Below are 18,163 nucleotides of genomic sequence, written 5' to 3' on the forward strand. Positions count from 1 at the left end.
TGACGCCCCAAGTAGGTACAGGGTTTTTTAAATATCAATGAATCTTAGGTTTTAGGTCAGTGAATTTTTATAAATATCTTTTACCTTTTAATTTTAATCTTTTGTAGCTTGATGCTGTAGTACAAATGCATTAACGGCAGATATCGGATGAAGACAGGAAATGAAATGCGCTCTAAAATATTTATTAATTGGTCAAGACTGTTTTATTCGCAAAATTATCCCCATTGATTGTGCGTGAATATCAGAAATTAATTTTTTATTAATGAGAATGGACTTGCAGAGGTTCATAATGCCACAGATCATATATTATAAAGGTGTTTTAATTTTATCACAGTTGTGATAACTTTTTGCTTTTTTTCATTGTGCGTACATATTGCAATGGAGTGGAAATAGAAAATTATTTTTTGTCTTCGGGCATTTAAATCTACTGTTGACCTAATTCACATCCAAAACAAATAGTTTGAACAGTATAAATAGTTGTTATAAAATGAGGTAAAGCATGTTTACAGAACTTGATAACCGGTAAAAGTAAGAACAAAGCAAAACTGTTGTACTTAAAAGTTTATAAATTGTGCTTATAGGAAATCTGTAAGCATACTACAGCCGTAATAACGTGGTCTACAGTTGCTGTCATCTCACTGTTATTTATAACTTCAGGTGAACTGCCATGTCAGCCCTTGTGTGTGTACCCAGCGTCTGTAGTAAGTGGGGAATGTAACTCAAAACGAAATCAAAAACAGTTTTACTCCACTTACTTTTCGAGCGACGCTTCGTCCCCTTCCAACAACATTTTTATTGGCGTGTCAGACACCCCAAAAATAATATCTAAAATCCATTTTCGTACCCAATATTTGTGAGAATATGTTCTTTTCACTAACGTTTCGGGGTGATCTTAAACTAAAATCTGTTCACTCACGATTATTCCTGCACGACGTATTTCACGTGATGCCATTTTGAATACAGCGCTAGTGTGAAAACACTCTTCTACGAGGGTGATGGAGAGGGGAATACATGTGCAAGTTTTCGTGCCAGTCGAACTGGAGGCGCACTAGTGGGTGCTGATTTTCACCCCTACCCAGAGACCACGTTGTGGGCGATTCATGTAAAATCTTTGGCGTGGTAGCATTTGTTTTGTTGTCAGCGGGCTAGCGGCATGCCATTCCAAGTTAGTTGTGTGTAGAAAAGTTTATAGTGATTTGTATGCGTTTGAAAGCAGCTGATTTTTAGCCTTTGTGGTAAGGTTTTCGTTGTTTCTTTCTTACTTTATAGGGTGTTATGTAGTTACTGCCGCATTATATAAAATTACTTTCAATAAAGTATTCAAACAAATCATTTTGCGGAAGATAAAAGTTAGGAATTTATCGAATGATAGAAGCAATTTCACACCCAGTAAATTTGAATTATCCGAATGATAGAAGCAATTTCACACCCAGTAAATTTGAATTATCAGCATAAAAGAACTTTCTTTATAGATAGTGACGAAGTTTTTCAACAATGACATGTAGAGAGTCTACGTTCATGGTGAAACAACCACAGATACTAAGATTCCGGTAATGAAACAACGTCCACCTATTAGGTAGTAACGCAAGTACTGTGTTTATTTGGTTTGCATATAACTACCACATTTCAGGTATTTCCAGTAGCAGTGTGCCACACGATGCTTGTACTGTACACCAAGTGGTTATGTTTAGGCGTTACGCCTGCGCAATTAATAGACAGTATTCTTTCGCGTCATGTGACTGCTGTCCCGTATTTAGCAGCAGACAAGCCTTGGTATGCCGTGGGCAGCAGTTGGGTACAGATGTTCGTAACGTAAACTGAAATTGTTCCACAAGTTGCTTTGTAAACAGCAAAAGTTAAATTGTGAATTGTAAGCGGAATATCGTTCTCTGGCCTCATCTTATGCAAGTATCTTATACCTTCACCCACTCTCCTCCACATTACGTGCTGTTTAGCTCTTTACTGTAATGTTGTGGTTTGGGTGACACGATATGCCTAATTTTCTGTTAAATACCAAGTAGTAAGGTGGACAGTATGGATGTAGAATTCCATTATTATTCTTAATTTGTTTAGATTATAACTGTGGTGCATGATTTTAACTGTTGCAGGTTGCTCCTCTGCTTGGACAGGGAAATGTCATGCTGTCACAGTGATCTGCTCCTACAACACCAGCTGCTCTGAATGAAGAACAGTACTCATCTCTGCAGTAAGTGATTGTGGAGCACCTCAGGTATTGTACCCACCACATATTTTGTCTTTAGGACATCTGTATACTGTGTTAAGCAGCACATTATTTGTCTGATATCTCATTGTGGTTTTAGACAGATTATGTAATACATGCAGTCTATTTCATTAGGTAATGTCTCTTGCTCCAGAATCTTTTCTCAATTTAATCAAGAAGCTTCAAGTTAATTGCGCTTTGTGTCAGTACATTTAAACAGCAAAAATGATAGAATAACAAACTTCTTAGTGAAAGAAGGAAAAACTGCTGAGAGAGAAAACCGCTACCTGCAAAGAATGTGTGTTGACAGAGGACAATCACTGAAAAATCTACTGCAGTGAAACTGTTCCAGCACATTCTTACACAGTTTCAAAGTTGCCATGTTGTGAGCATTGTTCGTATTGTTAAACAAATGTTTATAGTCTGTTGACACTGATATCAATCATTTCCAATGGTATTTTTGCGTCTTCTTGTGCACTGTGCTCAGTGAAGAGAGCAGGTGATTCCAGTAGGTAACTTTTACACCATTTTTTTGATGTGTAGTGTTTTCTTTAATAAGACTTAACTACAATATGGGATGAGGGCCGTTGTGTGTAATAGAATTCGACATCGGTGTAAAATTAAATTTTTTAAAAATTTTACATTTCAAAAGTTGGATCACTTTGGAACAGGAACTCTTAGTGTAACCATAAAATGGTATTGCTCTAAATATAATTTTAGAAAAATAAGATTATATTGACATTTACTATTGTGTAAATGAATACAAATACATGTGTAATGGAATGGGACTTAGATAGGATGTAAAATCCACCTTAGGTGGGGCATAGTATAAAAATTTTGTGAAAGGGTAATTCCATGTCAAATCAACACACTTTAAATAAAAATTTGTCCTCACTCTCTTAGATTTTGCTGGAACTTGATATTCTTATAGTGGGTGCTTCAACTAAGAAAAATACCAAATTTCAATTTTTTACCTCAAACCATTCCTGAAATATGGCCGTGTAAACCTTTCAAAAACTGGCCAAAATGTGTGAACGGACATTTTTCAAGCTGTCCTAGGAGCTGCCCTAATTGAGCTAGAGAGCTGGGAAAGGTGTCATTTTGCAGCATTTTTCATGCTCTTTCCAGTGATATACAACAAAACAGCTTATAATTAATAACCTTTTTCAGAATGCTAATTAATATTTTAATTAAATTTTTTTACATAAAGTACATAATTTGAAAATTTTCAAAATATTTCAATAACTACTTCATATTGTTATAAATCACATGGCACAATATAAATGTGGGATGATGGGTTCATTGTTTAAAAAAATTATTCCTGATTCTTGTTTTTTGACCAAACTGACCTTTAACAAACAGGAATTTCAGTAAAATATACTGAAAGGTAATTAAAAAAGTACTAGAAATATCAAAGTATCACTTTCTTGAAACAAAACCAAACAACATTTGCTATAATTGATTGCTTTTTTTTTAATTTCTTACAGTTTAAACTAATAGTCGATTAACCGGCAAACGAAATGTTCAGTGTGGGACCTATAGCTAAGATTTAAATAAGATGTGAAAAACTTGGAAGTAGACTGTTGATGTAATACTTCTGGTCCTAAAAAGCACATTTCATTAGCACAGACTTTAGCCACTGTGTGAAGGCTGAGCATGCTTGTGTTCCCGTCTATGTATGCAGCAGGCTGTGAACACGTTGAAACACACACAGTGCTTGACGTCTGTACAATCATTGAGAGACTGGAGCCATTGTTAAGAGGATATACGACTGTTACCTTCTAAGGCTTAGTGTGCCTATAGCATTATTGTGCACTGTTGTTTTTGTGCAAATCAGTTGTTAACTCTGTGTTGACCAGTTTGTATCAAGTATATTTAATAGTTCATTTACAAGTAAATCTATAAATTGAAGGAGACTTTGTAAGTGGTTTTTGTATCAATATGGAACCAAATAAAAAGTGGAGTGCTGTAAGAGTGCAGTGTTGTAATCCGTTGAAGTCAAATCATTTTATTAGAGACAGAAAAAACTGAGGAATGTCACAGCATAAATGCTCAAATTATATCCACAAATAGCTAATGGTGGCAGGATTTGTGGGGAAATGTAGGAAATATGTAACCACATTGAAAAATAAACCAGAACCCATCAGTTATAAGTGTTGAAGAAGGTCCTTCTGGATCAGAGATAATCATCCCAGACCAAGACCCTGACTTCACTGCAAGTTCATTGGTTGTTCAAACACTTAACACATCAGTTAAAGAACTAGGTGAGTACCCAATTGATAAGAAAGAAGTAAGATCTAGACGATACAGTAAATTAGAAGTGGAAAAAATCTAATCAGTGACATGTAAACTTTTTGTTGCTGCTGAAGCTTCATCAGATACTGATACTGACGAATCCATTCTTCAAAAAATCGAATCAAACTGTAATAATTCTATAAGTAAGCAAAAAAACTAATGGTTTTTAAAAGTTCACCTGAAAAGTGGGGTGTCAGGAAAATAACGAGGGAATTTAATGCTCCTAATTACATTGTTAGGCAGTCCAAAAAAAGTTTTGAAAGGTCCAAACCCAAAACCAGGGAAGTGTTTACCAACAGAAACTGTCCATTCATTTTATGAAAATGATGAAGTTAGCTGGGCAATGCCAGGTGTTAAAGATTGTGTGATAATTACAGAAGTGGAAGTAAAACAAAAATATCAAAAATACTTATTTTGTATAACCTTAAAGAAACAAGTGTTTTAAAGACAAGTTTCCTAACATAAAAATAGGTTTCTCTAAATTTGCCGAGTTGAGACTGAAACTTTGTGTATTTGCTGTGTGTGCACAACTCACTAAAACATAAAATTAATGATAGAAAATGCCAAACTAAATACAGTAACAAACAGCAGCTTAAACAATTATAAGCAGTGCATTATAAAAATGCTTTGCAACCATCATCAGTTGATTGCAACATGGGAAATTGTGAATATTGCCCAGGAGAAACTGTCATACGTAAAATTTTACAAGACTTCTTTAATGAAAACGTAATTGATCTAGTTCAGTTTCGACAGTGGATGTCAGTTGACTGCTGTAATCTGGAAATTGTTCAGAAAACTTCTGAAGAATTCATAGATTTCTTTTGTAGCAAGATGTCTCCACAAGAGAAAACCTTATGGAATCTGAATTTGTCATCATATGTGAGTTTTTGGAAAATTATAGTATAGTTCTATAGGATGAAGCTCAGAGACAAGACAACAGATTACCGTTCATACATTTGTTATATATTACAAACAGTAAGACAAAATTGAGCATATGAGCTTTGTCATTGTTTCAGATTGCTTGGAGCACAATACAGTTGTGGTTTACGCCTTTCAACAGAAGCTTTTCCTATCTAACAAATAAATTTCAAAACTTCCAAAAATATATACTATTATTCTGATGGTTCTGCTGCTCAGTACAAAAATAAGAAAAACTTCCTGAACCTTTGCCTTTGTTAGGAAGATTTCAACATAAAATCTGAGTGGCACTTTTCAGCCACAACACTTGGGAAAGGGCCTTTTGATGGAGTAGGATGTTCAGTTAAGAGACTGGCAGCTCGTGTAAGTTTGCAAAGGCCATACTAAAATCAGATCCAAACCCAACGAGATTGGGCAGTGGATCATTTCACAAGTGTTGATTTTGCATATTCCACTCAATAAGACTATGCTGCTTCAGAAATATTATTAAAAAGCCGGCTTGAAGAGGCATTGACAATCAAAGGAACACAGCAATTTCTACATCTACATTTATACTGGGCAAGCCACCCAATGGTGTGTGGCGGAGGGCACTTTATGTGCCACTGTCATTAACTTTCATTCTCCAACACTACATCAAAATTAATAGTTAGTTATTTTTCAGGTGATATGCAGAGTTGGGAGAGGGAAGTAACTACATCACCAGACAAACTGAAGTTACAAGATGTATCAGGCTATGTCACCACTGTATATGGCAGAAACTGGTGGCTTCGGGTGGGTACAAAACAAAGAACTCGATGAAGTGAAAATAACTTTTTTTCATCCATGTGGACCAGCTAAGTCATCAAGCAGATGTCCTATCCGTTGTGGGTGTCCACAAATGTAAATCCATTTACTGCGACAGGGAGAACATACATTCTTACTGAACGTGATGTAAACCAAACCCAGTCGGCTTTATTAAAATGTAATCTGTGAAGTTCCAAGACAATTTGTTGGGAAACTGCTTTCAACTCAAAACTTAATTTTTGTCTGAGGTTACTGTTAACGTGTGTTTTATAGAAAGTTGTTTCAAAATTACTTATCGTGTTAAATTTAGCTATGTATAGAGAGATACCTGTTACTCAAAAACAAGCATTGTGTATTAATTTTTTTTTCTAGTTTCATTCCAAACATCATGGACCTGAACTATTATGTAAATACTTGTACTTTTTCATACTTTATTTCAGTTTGTAGTTAAATGTTCAAACTTTTTTGTTTTATCAGTTAATATACTGTTAGTTGAGTTGTATGAAATTAAAATAAGCAATCAGCTATAAAAATGATTATTTTTGTTTTAATAAGGTGATGTTTTGATACTTCTAATACTTTTTATAGTTACCTTTCAGTATATTTTAATGAAGTTCCTGTTTGTTAAAGGTCAGTTTCCTCAAACTATGGCTGTTAGTGAAAAAAAGCAAGAGTCCAGAATAACTGTTTTTAACAATGAACCCATCATCATCCCACATTTATATTTTGCCGTATTTACAACAGTATGAAGTAGAATATTTTGAAAATTTTCAAATATGTACTGTTGTAAAAAAATTAAATCAAAATATTAATTAGTATTCTGAAAAAGTTTATTAATTAGAAGCTATGTTTTGTTGTATATTCGTGGATAGAGCAAGCAAAATGACACCTTTCCCAGCCCTCTATCTCAATTACAGCAGCTCCTATGGCAATTTAAAAAAAGTCCGTTCGCACATTTTTGGCTGGTTTTTGAAAAGTTTACATAACCATATTTCAGGAATGGTTTGAGATAAAAAATTGAGATTTGGAATTTTTCTTAGATTCAGCACCCCACTATAAGTATACTAAATTTTAGCAAAATCTAAAATAGTGTGGTAAAATATGTGTGTTTATTTTAACCAACTGGACTCCTAAACTTTTTGTGCCTCTTGAGTCAGTAGTCCTTTCTGGATATTAATTTCTTTTGTTTTTCATTCCTATCTGGTACTTAAATATTAAAACTATTTTTTCAAGTGGTGCAATGGGACTACTACAAAACAGTTTTTATTTTGAAAAATATAGGTTTCCATTCTGAACTAATTTACATATTTGAATATAAGTAGATCAGACGAAAAATATTTATGACCAAGCCAGGGAATGGAATTCGTGCTAATTTCCAAGAATCATTGTGTATTAAACATGTAGGCCCCGGACAATATATACCAACTACACAAACATAGATACTGTATTTTGTGTTGACGAGAGCAGTGACAAAAGACGAATGTTTACTAAGTTATCATTAGTTACAAATGAAACTAGTAATCATGTTTACATGACTCGGCAGCAGTGTCATATTCATGGGCTATTCTAAGGGTTTCGTGCACCACCTGAAGTAGTCCTTGTTTCCCTTAACCTGGGCACACTCTAGATACACATCTCAGGAATACTGGGAGAGTCTCAGAAGTTTGAATTTCCCCATGAAACTGCGACTTGTGTATGTACAGTTACTGGAAGAGGTATAGTACATCCCTCTCCCCTGTTAGGACCTCTCTTTTAATCAACACTTTGACAGATTTCCACAAGCATTCTTATATTCTGTGTGTGGACGAATGACACATCCAAAGAGACAAATTCCACAGAATGATTTACAGATTCATGTTGGAAACTTTTCTTCGCTGTGTTGTAGAAAATAAAATCTGTCTGGTAACTCTCTGGTTCTTGGCAAGGTGAAGTGCTTTACGAGAGACACTCAAGTTTTCGTGTCCCTGAAATTTACATGAATTATGAAGCACTTAAACATTCCCTTTCAATGCCTCTGAAGATCTTTGTGTGCTTCAGTTTCATTTTTTAGTATTTGTCCATTCTGGTATTTCTAATTAGCTATATGTAATTCATCTGTTTTCATTGTCTTGTTTTGTCCACTGATAGGAATGCTGTCATTCTTGACTATCAGTAGCAGACTTCTTGACAGAACCTGTAGCAGTTCCAAATGATGTTTTCCAATGACTTAGTTTCGGAGGTGGTACTGTGTAGTATGTGTTATCTTACCAGTGTTAGACTAAAATAATGCTATTTTCAATGGTAAGATGACAGTTACCAAACCATGTGTTCTCCTTGTCAGTATCATTTTCTGACACCATCCACAGTACTATTAAAGTGGGAAATTGGGATTCACGCCATTCTTATGAAGTTTCACTCGGCTGTCTCCACGACACTTGACACAATTCCTGAAATCGTCATTTGGCAGCAATCTGTATTCCGAACAGACATCCAAATAAGATTGCACACTGAACAATTGAGGAATTGAGTTTCGCCAGGTAGGAGTTTTGAGACTAGAGATGCCAACAGCTTCACTCATTCCAATAAATGCTACATGATGTTTCCATTGCAATCACAAAACATTCCATATCTCCCATCACAACAGCTGCGCATTTAGTGTATTTCATCATTCAATATATATTGTTCATAGCTCATGTGTTCGATAGGCAATGCTTCTTTGGAATTACTGAATTCTTTGTCAGTGGTCAATATTTGGCATAACATGAATTTGAAGAATGTGAGATCATTTTACCAGTGCATTTTTACCACCTTTAAATGTAGGCTAAATTGGTTGTTCTGCTTTGTTCTTTCTAAAGGAGATCACTTCTTATTCATCAATGTCTACTGTTATAACTTGTCCAATAGTGCACTTTATAGGCTTTGCACCTACAATTTTAATAGCAGCAAAAGAAACTAAATAAATATCTTCCATTTCATCACCCGTTTGACCAGTGACATCATTATTTAATGTGTGCTTCAGAATTACTGAATTGCAGTTTTCCCATGAACCAAAGTTAAATTCAGAAGCATTTTGGTTGATAGAATTCTCTTTATAAATCATTAGGACAAACCAGGGTGCTTGATGCTAACCATCAACTTTGGCCAGTGACGTCATATCAAGTCCAAAGAAGCAACAGAAACACGAAATTGGTTTTGTGACGATGTAGTGTCTGACGCTCTGTCCACGCCATTTGTGGCATGGAATTCTAGGCTGTGCCCTTAACTGATTGTCTTTGCACTAAAATGCAAGATAATGATTTGTGCAAGGTTAGTTTGCACTTCTTACCCATGGAGCTATCGGTGTGTTGTATGTGTACTGGTGGAAGGTCGCCTTTGTCTGCCACGGGAGAAGGTGGTTGCTTTGTGGCTTCTGATATTTTGTATTGTAAGCAGATACCAAGTGCAGAGGAAGAGTGGTGAGAAACTGCAAACAGGTATAATTTAAACTTTAATTTCATCCACTGCATTGATGCAATTGGCAAGAAACACACAATACAGACTTCCACTGTTTTCTGGTGCTTCAATCAACACAGCTATTATCTAACATGTGTTGTTGTTTTGATGGCTATTGCAGATGCTCACTACAGAATTCAGTATGCCAGTTTGGAATGCCAGGAGAGAATCTCAGACGACGGAACGAATAAGGTTATTGAAAATGAACTGCAACTTCCATAACCGACATTGATACCAGAGAAAAGCAAAGTGGTTACTCCTTTTGCGTAGGTAACAGATGACACATTTGCAATAGGCTCAAACCTCATGAAGCCCTCCCAGATCCAGACCCATACCCAAAGGGTTCGCTAGGAAGAGTGTTTAATTATTGATTGAGCAGAGGTCAACACAGGATAGAGAATGTATTCAATTTCCTGGCATTTGTTTTCAGAGTGGCTTTTGATGGTGGGGTCACATATACAGTATGCAGTTACAACTTCAAGAACATCACACTTATTGTGACATTAGTTATTTTTCAGAACTAAGTCAATATGTACTTCAGTAGTACTGCAACTCTTTGGAGATCTCATTTTCTATGAGAAAGCTCATCATACTGTATCCAAACAATACAGGCTCATTCCATGAAATCTCACAGTGAGTGATCAGTTGACCATTTCATGATGTCTCATCAGTATTTACTCATCATTAATCTGGCACCAATTTCCATATTCTGAGAGATCTACTACTTAGTAATGAGTTAACCTACAGCTCTCAGATTTTTGTACATAAAGTCCTTGCTACTAAGTTGGTGTAACATACAAAAAGGGGGTTCAACATTTTGATTTTTTATAAAAAATGTTGAAATACTCATTTTCCATGCCGTGCTTTAAATTGGTGATATTCTTAACACTATTTTGTACAGGGAAACAGTATAGATATTGGCCTGTGCACTGCAACTCTTTAGTACCAGTATTAAGTTTTTACAATAGTGCAAAGCATTTCACATCACAATTAATAGCTCTTATTTTCACTTAAAGATGACACCATTAAAAAAAAATAAAACTTGACTAGCTTTGAAGTTTTTTTGCTGAAATGTTTATGTATCTGGTAGCAACCTTACATGCAGAGAATAATATCCTGACTTGCTTTATTCATTGGCAAAAAATAAACCACCAGCAATCACTGTTGGGATAAGGTTCACCCACCTATCAAAGGGGTGTAGACGGGGGTGAAAAAGAAGTGTAGCTCATAACATGAATTCCTAGACTAATCACTAAGTTTAAAGCATATATGAAATTTTTTCCTGTGAATAATACAAAATGATGAAAGTAAAAAAAGTTCATCGCTTACTTCTTTTCTGATGTTCTTGCAGTAAACGTACTGCAAGAGGCATGACATTATAATTTATTATTACTTTAGTCATAACCGTAATTGCGACACATTTTGCAGACAGTAAGCACATACAGCACTTACTGTAACTGCAAAATTATATGTGTGAATGGCACGTAATTCAGGAGATATTATATCATCATAAACAATGAGAAGAGTGAAAAACCGATGAATCATGCAAAATGTTTAAATTTATTGTCTTGTTGTTAGTAACTCAATTTACAACACATTTTGAAGACAGGATCCACATATGCAACTGAAGATACCTACAAAATTTTTATCATTGTATGAATCATAGTTTGAGAGATACGATACAAACATTAAGCACAACGCTGCTCACCAGATTTCTCTCCTAGCTTAGCAAATAGACTCCATATGTATTCTTAGAACAATTCTTCGTGAAATATATGTGGTTGTCCTTACATGTCAGAACTGTAACAGGTGTGAGAATTGAAATTAGTTATCAGTCATTTTCAGTGTGGTGACACATTGTTATTCTGTTACTGTAAATTAGAAAGACGCCAGGGGCATGAAATGAGATGTAAGCAGTACTGAGAGACATCAATATTTCTTATGCTTATAATGGCATATAGACTCTGAGATTCTGCAGAGAACAGTCTCATAAAGTAATTAAAGTACAAGGAAGGAAATTTTACACTAAAGAGCCAAAGAAACTGGTACACCGGCCAAATATTGTGTAGGGCCTCCGCGAACATGCAGAAGTGCTGCAAAACGACGTGGCAGGGACTCGACTAATGTCAGAAGTAGTGCTGGAAGGAACTGCGACCATGTATCATGCAGGGCTGTTCATAAATCTATTATAATATGACGGAGTGGAGATTTCTTCAGAACAGCATGTCGCAAGGCATCCCAGATATGCTCAACAATGTTCATGTCTGCAGAGTTTGGCAGCCAGTGGAAGTGTTTAAACTCAGAAGAATATTCCTAGAGCCACAGTGTACCAATACTGGATGTTCGGGGTGTCGCATTGTCCTGCTGGAATTGCCCAAGTTGGTCGGAATGCACAATGGACATGAATGGATGCAGCTGATCAGACAGGATACTCACGCATGTGTCACCTGTCAGTTGTATCTAGACGTATCAGGTGTCCCATATCACACCATCTGTGTCCACCCCACACAACAACAGAGTTTCCGCCAACTTGAACAGGCCCATGTTGGCATGCTGGATTCGTGGATTCATGAGGTTGTCTCCATACCCATACACATCCATCCGCTCGATATTATTTGAAATGAGATTCGTCCGAGAAGACAACATGTTTCCAGTCATCAGCAGTCCAATGTCGGTATTGATGGGCCCAGGCAAGATATAAAGCTTAGTGTCATGCAGTCATCAAGGGTACATGAGTGGGCCTTCACCTCCGAAAACTCATATCGATGATGTTTTATTCGATGGTTCGCACGCTGACACTTGTTGATAACCCAGCATTGAAATCTGCAGCAATTTATGGAAGGGTTGCACTTATGTCACGTTGAACAATTCTCTAGTCGTTGTTGGTCCTGTTCTTGCAGGATCTTTTTCTGGCCTCGGCGATGTCAGAGATTTGATGTTTCATAGGATTCCTGATACTCACGGTACACTCGTGATTGGTCGTATTGGAAAATCCCAACTTCATTGCTGCCTTGGAGATGCTGTGTCCCATCACTAATGCGTCAACTATGACACTACGATCAAACACTCTTAATTGTTGATAACATGCCATTGTAGCAGCAATAACTGATTTAACAACTGCACTAGATACTTGTCTTCTGTAGGTGTTCCCGACTGCAGTGGCATATTCTGCCTGTTGTCATATCTCTGTATTCGAATACGCACGCCTATACCAGTTTCTCTGGCACTTCAGTGTAATAAATACACATCATCTACTGTGCATGTAACATTGTTTTCCATGACGTCTTGATCCAGAAATGAAATAAGTTCACTTTAGGATGAGAGATCAGATCTTTCCATAGCATTTATTGTCATGTTTGTGGAATGATGGGACCTTGCATATAACATTGGAGAATGGGACTTGCACAGCATCTTTCCTACAGGCCCAGGATGGGAATGGTGATTCATCTGGAGAAAAGCAGTTAATCTCAGCATCTTTAAATTCATTCAATATGAGGAAATGCATGTACCAGTTTTCATCATATCTGAAAACCACAAACTGTGCTTCCATAGATAGGTTGTGTGCATGCGGCTACCGCACTTGGGACTTTGGTTACAGTTTTCTCTGGAGTGTTCAAAGCCCTAACATCTGGAGCACTGGATTGGTTGTGATGGTGGTATTGAGTTCAAGATGTTCACTGAGTAAACTATCTACTTTTGACAGGTCTCTTGTAGTGACTTATATCAGGGAAGCTTCACCCAGTATCCTTGGAGTCCAGCCTTAACTGCCCTTTGGCAGGTATAAATTTTGTTCGGCCAGCTCTTCCTCTGCCTCTTGTGTAATATTGAAATCAGTGCCCTTAATGATCATGCAAATTGTAAGTAGTTGGCATTTTGTGTTAGAATCTGTGTTAATGCATAGGTTTTTGTAGTTGTTGTTAAATGTTAAATGTGTTTTATTTATCTCATAACGTACAATATTTCAGAACATATGTCTGATGTACAGGAGACACGTCAAGGTTACAATTAGCTTATTTACAATTTTTTCATACTTACAGTAATACTTTGTGAAGAATTTACTTACTTAAAATTTGTCAAACTTATAGCATTTACATCTACTATAACTATCAGAAATTTTTATTCCATTTTAGGGATCCAGTTCAAAGTATCACTTCATCCTTCATGAAATCTTCCACAGAGTAGTAGCATCGTTTAATTAGAAAATCATGTAACTTGCTTTTTAAAATATTTACCTTCATACTCATCATGCCACACCCTTTTATAGAGTTGTGAATTTTCATGGCTATATACTGAGGAGTCTGAGCACGCAGTTTTAAGCGATGAGAGGTGAGCATAAAGTTTTCTTTATGTCTCGTGTCATACGAGTGTTCAAAATGATTTTTTTTTTAATAGATCAGCTCTCCTGCGTAGGAAAAGAATCACCTCAAGGATGTATAGAGAGGGAACAGTTAATATTTTTAGATCTCTAAATAATGGTCTACATGATGCCCTCGGCTGTGCAGAGCACATGTTGCGAACGATTCTTTTTTGCAATTTTAAGATCCGTGTAACGTTTCCAGAGTTTCCCCAAAAAATTATGCCATATCGAATAACTGATTCGAAGTAGCTATAATACGCTATTTTCCTGGTGGCCATATCAGTGGCACAGGCTAAAATTTCCATTGCAAAAGCAAGGCTGTTTAATTTATTTGCTAGATATTCTATATGAGAATTCCAGCTCAAAGTTTTGTCTAAGTTTATTCCCAGGAACCTGACTGAGTCAAGTTCTTTCATTTTTTGATTGTTGTGAGTGATACAGATTTCTTCAGTTTTTGACTTTTTGGATTTAAAACTCATCATGTGGGTTTTTGAAATGTTTAGCCTTAAGCCATTTAGACTGAACCATGTTTCCAGGTTTCTTAACGTATTCATGACACAATGTGGTACATTTTCAGAATTTTCATTTTCAATTAGGGCAGAAGTATCATCTGCAAACAAAGTTAAATGAGTATTTATATTGAGAGGCAAGTCATTTACATAGAACAAGAATAAAATGGGTCCAAGAATTGAGCCTTGAGGAACACCTTGTGTGACAGTTTTCCACTCTGAGAAGTAATCTGCTCCATTTGATGTGATTATTACCCTTTGCTTCCTCTACGACAGGTATGATTCAAACCATTTCAAAGCAATATCCCTTATTCCATACCTGTTGAGTTTGAAAAGCATGAGGGCATGGTTTACAGAGTCGAATGCTTTTGTAAGATCACAAAATATTCCTGCGACCTTAGCTTTCCTATCTAGTGATGAAGTAATTTTTTCAATAAACTCATTTATTGCATCTACTGTGTTTTTGCCTTGTTGGAAGCCAAATTGGTTTGGTGAAATGATATTATTCTGTGTGATGAAGCTTTGTATCTGTAAAGCAGCAATTTTTTCAAATATTTTTGATATGACAGGAAGTATAGAGATGGGGCGATAATTTCCCATATCATCTTTTGAACCTTTTTTATACAATGGTTTTACTTCCGCATATTTCAAGAGATCAGGGAAGTAACCGTCTTCAAAGGATTTGTTTATTATGAGAGAGAGAGAGAGAGGATGAGCTATTACGTTGTAAACTTTTTTAATTATTTTGGTGGGTATCCCATCCCAGCCAGCCGAGTTTTTGTCTTTCAAGGAAAGTATGATATTTTCAACAAGTTTTGCTGAGACTGTGTTGAATTTTTTAAGACATTCAGTGGTATTGTCTTTTAACCCAAAACTATTTACTTTCTGCTCATAATTTGCTATGTCTAAATCAGATTGTGCTACATTTATAAAGTATTCGTTGAAGCACTCACATATTTGAGCTTGATTTACAACCAATTTTTCCTTAAGTTTGATTTCTGAGATATCTTGTTTATGGTTTTGGACACCTAATTCAGACTTAACTACAGACCATACTGCCCTTGTTTTATTTTTCTGCCCTAGAATGAATTTGTTATTTGCCATTTGTTTTGAAGCTTTCACAACTTTTTTGAAAATAGTTTTATAGTTTCTAACATATTTTACAAAATCAGGATCTTTGTTGTACTTCAGTTGATTGTGTAGCTTCCTTTTCCTCTCACTCGATATTTTTATTCCTGGTGTGATCCATTTTATCTTACTTGATGTTTTGTTGCAATATGATCTTGGCGGGAAAGTTTCATTAAATACTTCAATAAAACTTTTTAAGAATGTACTAAAGTTTTCATTTGTTGAATCACCATCCCTGAAACACCACTTAACTTTACTTAGGTTTTCATAGAATATTTCAATATTTGTTTTATTGAAACTCCTTTTGATACAAGTCTTCTTTATATTATGTTTGTCAGTTTTTGGTAGTGACACAAACAAGGCAGAGTGATCAGAAAGACCTAAGTCTAGACAGAATTTATTTACATTATCAAAGTTATAATTTGTTACAATGTTGTTGATGCATGTTGCTGAGTGAATATTTTCTCTGGTGGACTCCGAAAAATTTAGTTTAAAACCAGACTTTTTAATTGAATCAATAAATTTTGTTGATTCTTTATTGTCATTTGCAATGTTTATATTAAAATCTGCTGCTATTACAATTTTTTTTCTTTTCTTTCTTTAGTTTGTTTAGCAAGCACTGGAATTTAGAGAGGAATGGTGTCACTAAAGCCCTGTCTGGAATCCTATAAATTGAAATAATTAACATATTAAGGTCTTTAAGTTCTATGCAACAACTTTCGAATATACAATCTTCATTTAAAAAATTAAAATCTGTTTTCGCTTCATAGCTTATAGAAGAGTCCAGGAGTATGCAGCAACCTCCGTGAGATTTTTTCTCCCTGCAATAGCTGCTTGCAACATTGAAATTTTCAATTTTATTTAAAATATTTATTGTATTAGAGCTAAGCCAATGCTCATTTAAACAAATAATTTTTATGTTTTTACATTCTGAGAGAAGGATTTGTAACTCATCGAGTTTGTAGCCTAGGCTACTGGAAGATTTAGAATTTAAGCCATTTATATTCCAGTGCATCAAATAAGGATTTTCGCTTGTTTTAATGGTATTAAGCATACATTTTCGAAGACATACTTCAGCAGTTTTCTTTTCAGCTAACACGCATTTTTCTTTTACATCCCCTCCAGTAAATATTAGTTTCCCTTAGTTTTAATGATTTTGCAAACATCCATAAACATTTTGCTTAGGGTCATCGATCCTAGTCTATTTAGATGCAGTCCATCCTTGGCTAGGCATTCCTTGCCCAAAAACTTATTTGAGTCTATAAATATAGCACCTAGTCTGTCACAGCACTCATTTATTCTGCAGTTGATTCGATTGATATAACTGTCACTCACCGACCTCCTGTTTACGATTCCGCTGACCACTATCCTGGTAGCGGGGTAAATTTTTCTGGCTGATCGGATTATGTTTCTTGATTCGTTAATGATTTCCTCTTCGCTGTATCCTCGGAGGGAGTTTGTCCCAACATGGATGAAAACGGCTTTGTAATTTTTGTTCGCTTCTTTTTCGATGTTTTCTCTTGAATTTGTAATGTTTTTAAAATAGTTACTGAGCTGATGGGACCTAATTCCTGGGCGCACTTCAACTTCACAAGCTGGCACTACGACATTCTTCAATATGGAATCGCCAATTGTGAGAAATTGCTTTTCAGCTACTTTTTTATTATTATGACATCTTTTGTTCTCGAACTTTTCACTTGTCAATTTGTACGTAGTATTTATGCCTACTGAGTCTGCACTTTGCTTTAATTTACGTGACGTGAAGCGTTTGTCTTGCAGGGAACTCGTATTTGTATCCCTCCGCAAATGGCGTGCTTCATTGTTTGCATCTATCATTTTTCGGGATTTGTTCGCAGTTTTCTTCACGAATAAGATCCACATATTCGTTTCTAAGCGTCAATACTTCTGGTTGCCCTTTTATTGTTTCACAGGGTGCCTTATTTCCGTTTATTGAAACACAACTTGTATCACTCCGCATCCGCCGATTTTCATCGTTTCTGGCGATGTAGTCCCCGCAGTCACAGACTTTTTGGTGCAGAAGTTCGCTGTTTTCGTTTTGTAACGCTAACAAGTTGTCCTTGAGGGATTCAATTTCTTTCCGCAGCACTTGAATAACAGTTTCTTTTGCAGACATTTCACTTTGGAGATCAGCCTTTTCTTCACTTAAACAGGTCCGTAAACAATCCTGGCAGCACCACAAGAAATCATCATGTATGAATTTTAAGTTCAATTTTGCACACTTTTCATGTAGCCAGAAGCGACACTTTACGCACAGAATTCCTTTTACAACACGTTTTTTACATTCCTTGCACATTGCACTGCTAAACGATTGCTTTTTTGAGAGAGCTGCACTATTACACTGACCCATCGGCGCCATCTTGATTAAAAGCTCATACCCTCTGCATGGATGCTTTTCAGCACTGCAGATTAATATCTCCACATTGTTGTCGCTGTAAGATACGACTTTACATTGAGAATTTT

At 35.9% G+C, this 18,163-nt stretch overlaps 1 long non-coding RNA gene across 1 annotated transcript in view; it reads left to right on the forward strand.

Moving 5' to 3' along the window:
• Positions 1-1,079: 1,079 nt before the first annotated feature.
• Positions 1,080-18,163, forward strand: part of LOC126272326 (uncharacterized) — a 40,775-nt gene continuing 23,691 nt past the window's right edge. Inside the window, exons 1-2 of the long non-coding RNA XR_007549210.1 lie at positions 1,080-1,235; positions 2,109-15,024. This is a non-coding gene — a long non-coding RNA (uncharacterized LOC126272326). The remainder of the gene's footprint in view (positions 1,236-2,108; positions 15,025-18,163) is intronic.

The sequence above is a fragment of the Schistocerca gregaria genome, chromosome 5 (genome assembly GCF_023897955.1).
Source record: "Schistocerca gregaria isolate iqSchGreg1 chromosome 5, iqSchGreg1.2, whole genome shotgun sequence".
Lineage (NCBI taxonomy): Eukaryota > Metazoa > Arthropoda > Insecta > Orthoptera > Acrididae > Schistocerca > Schistocerca gregaria.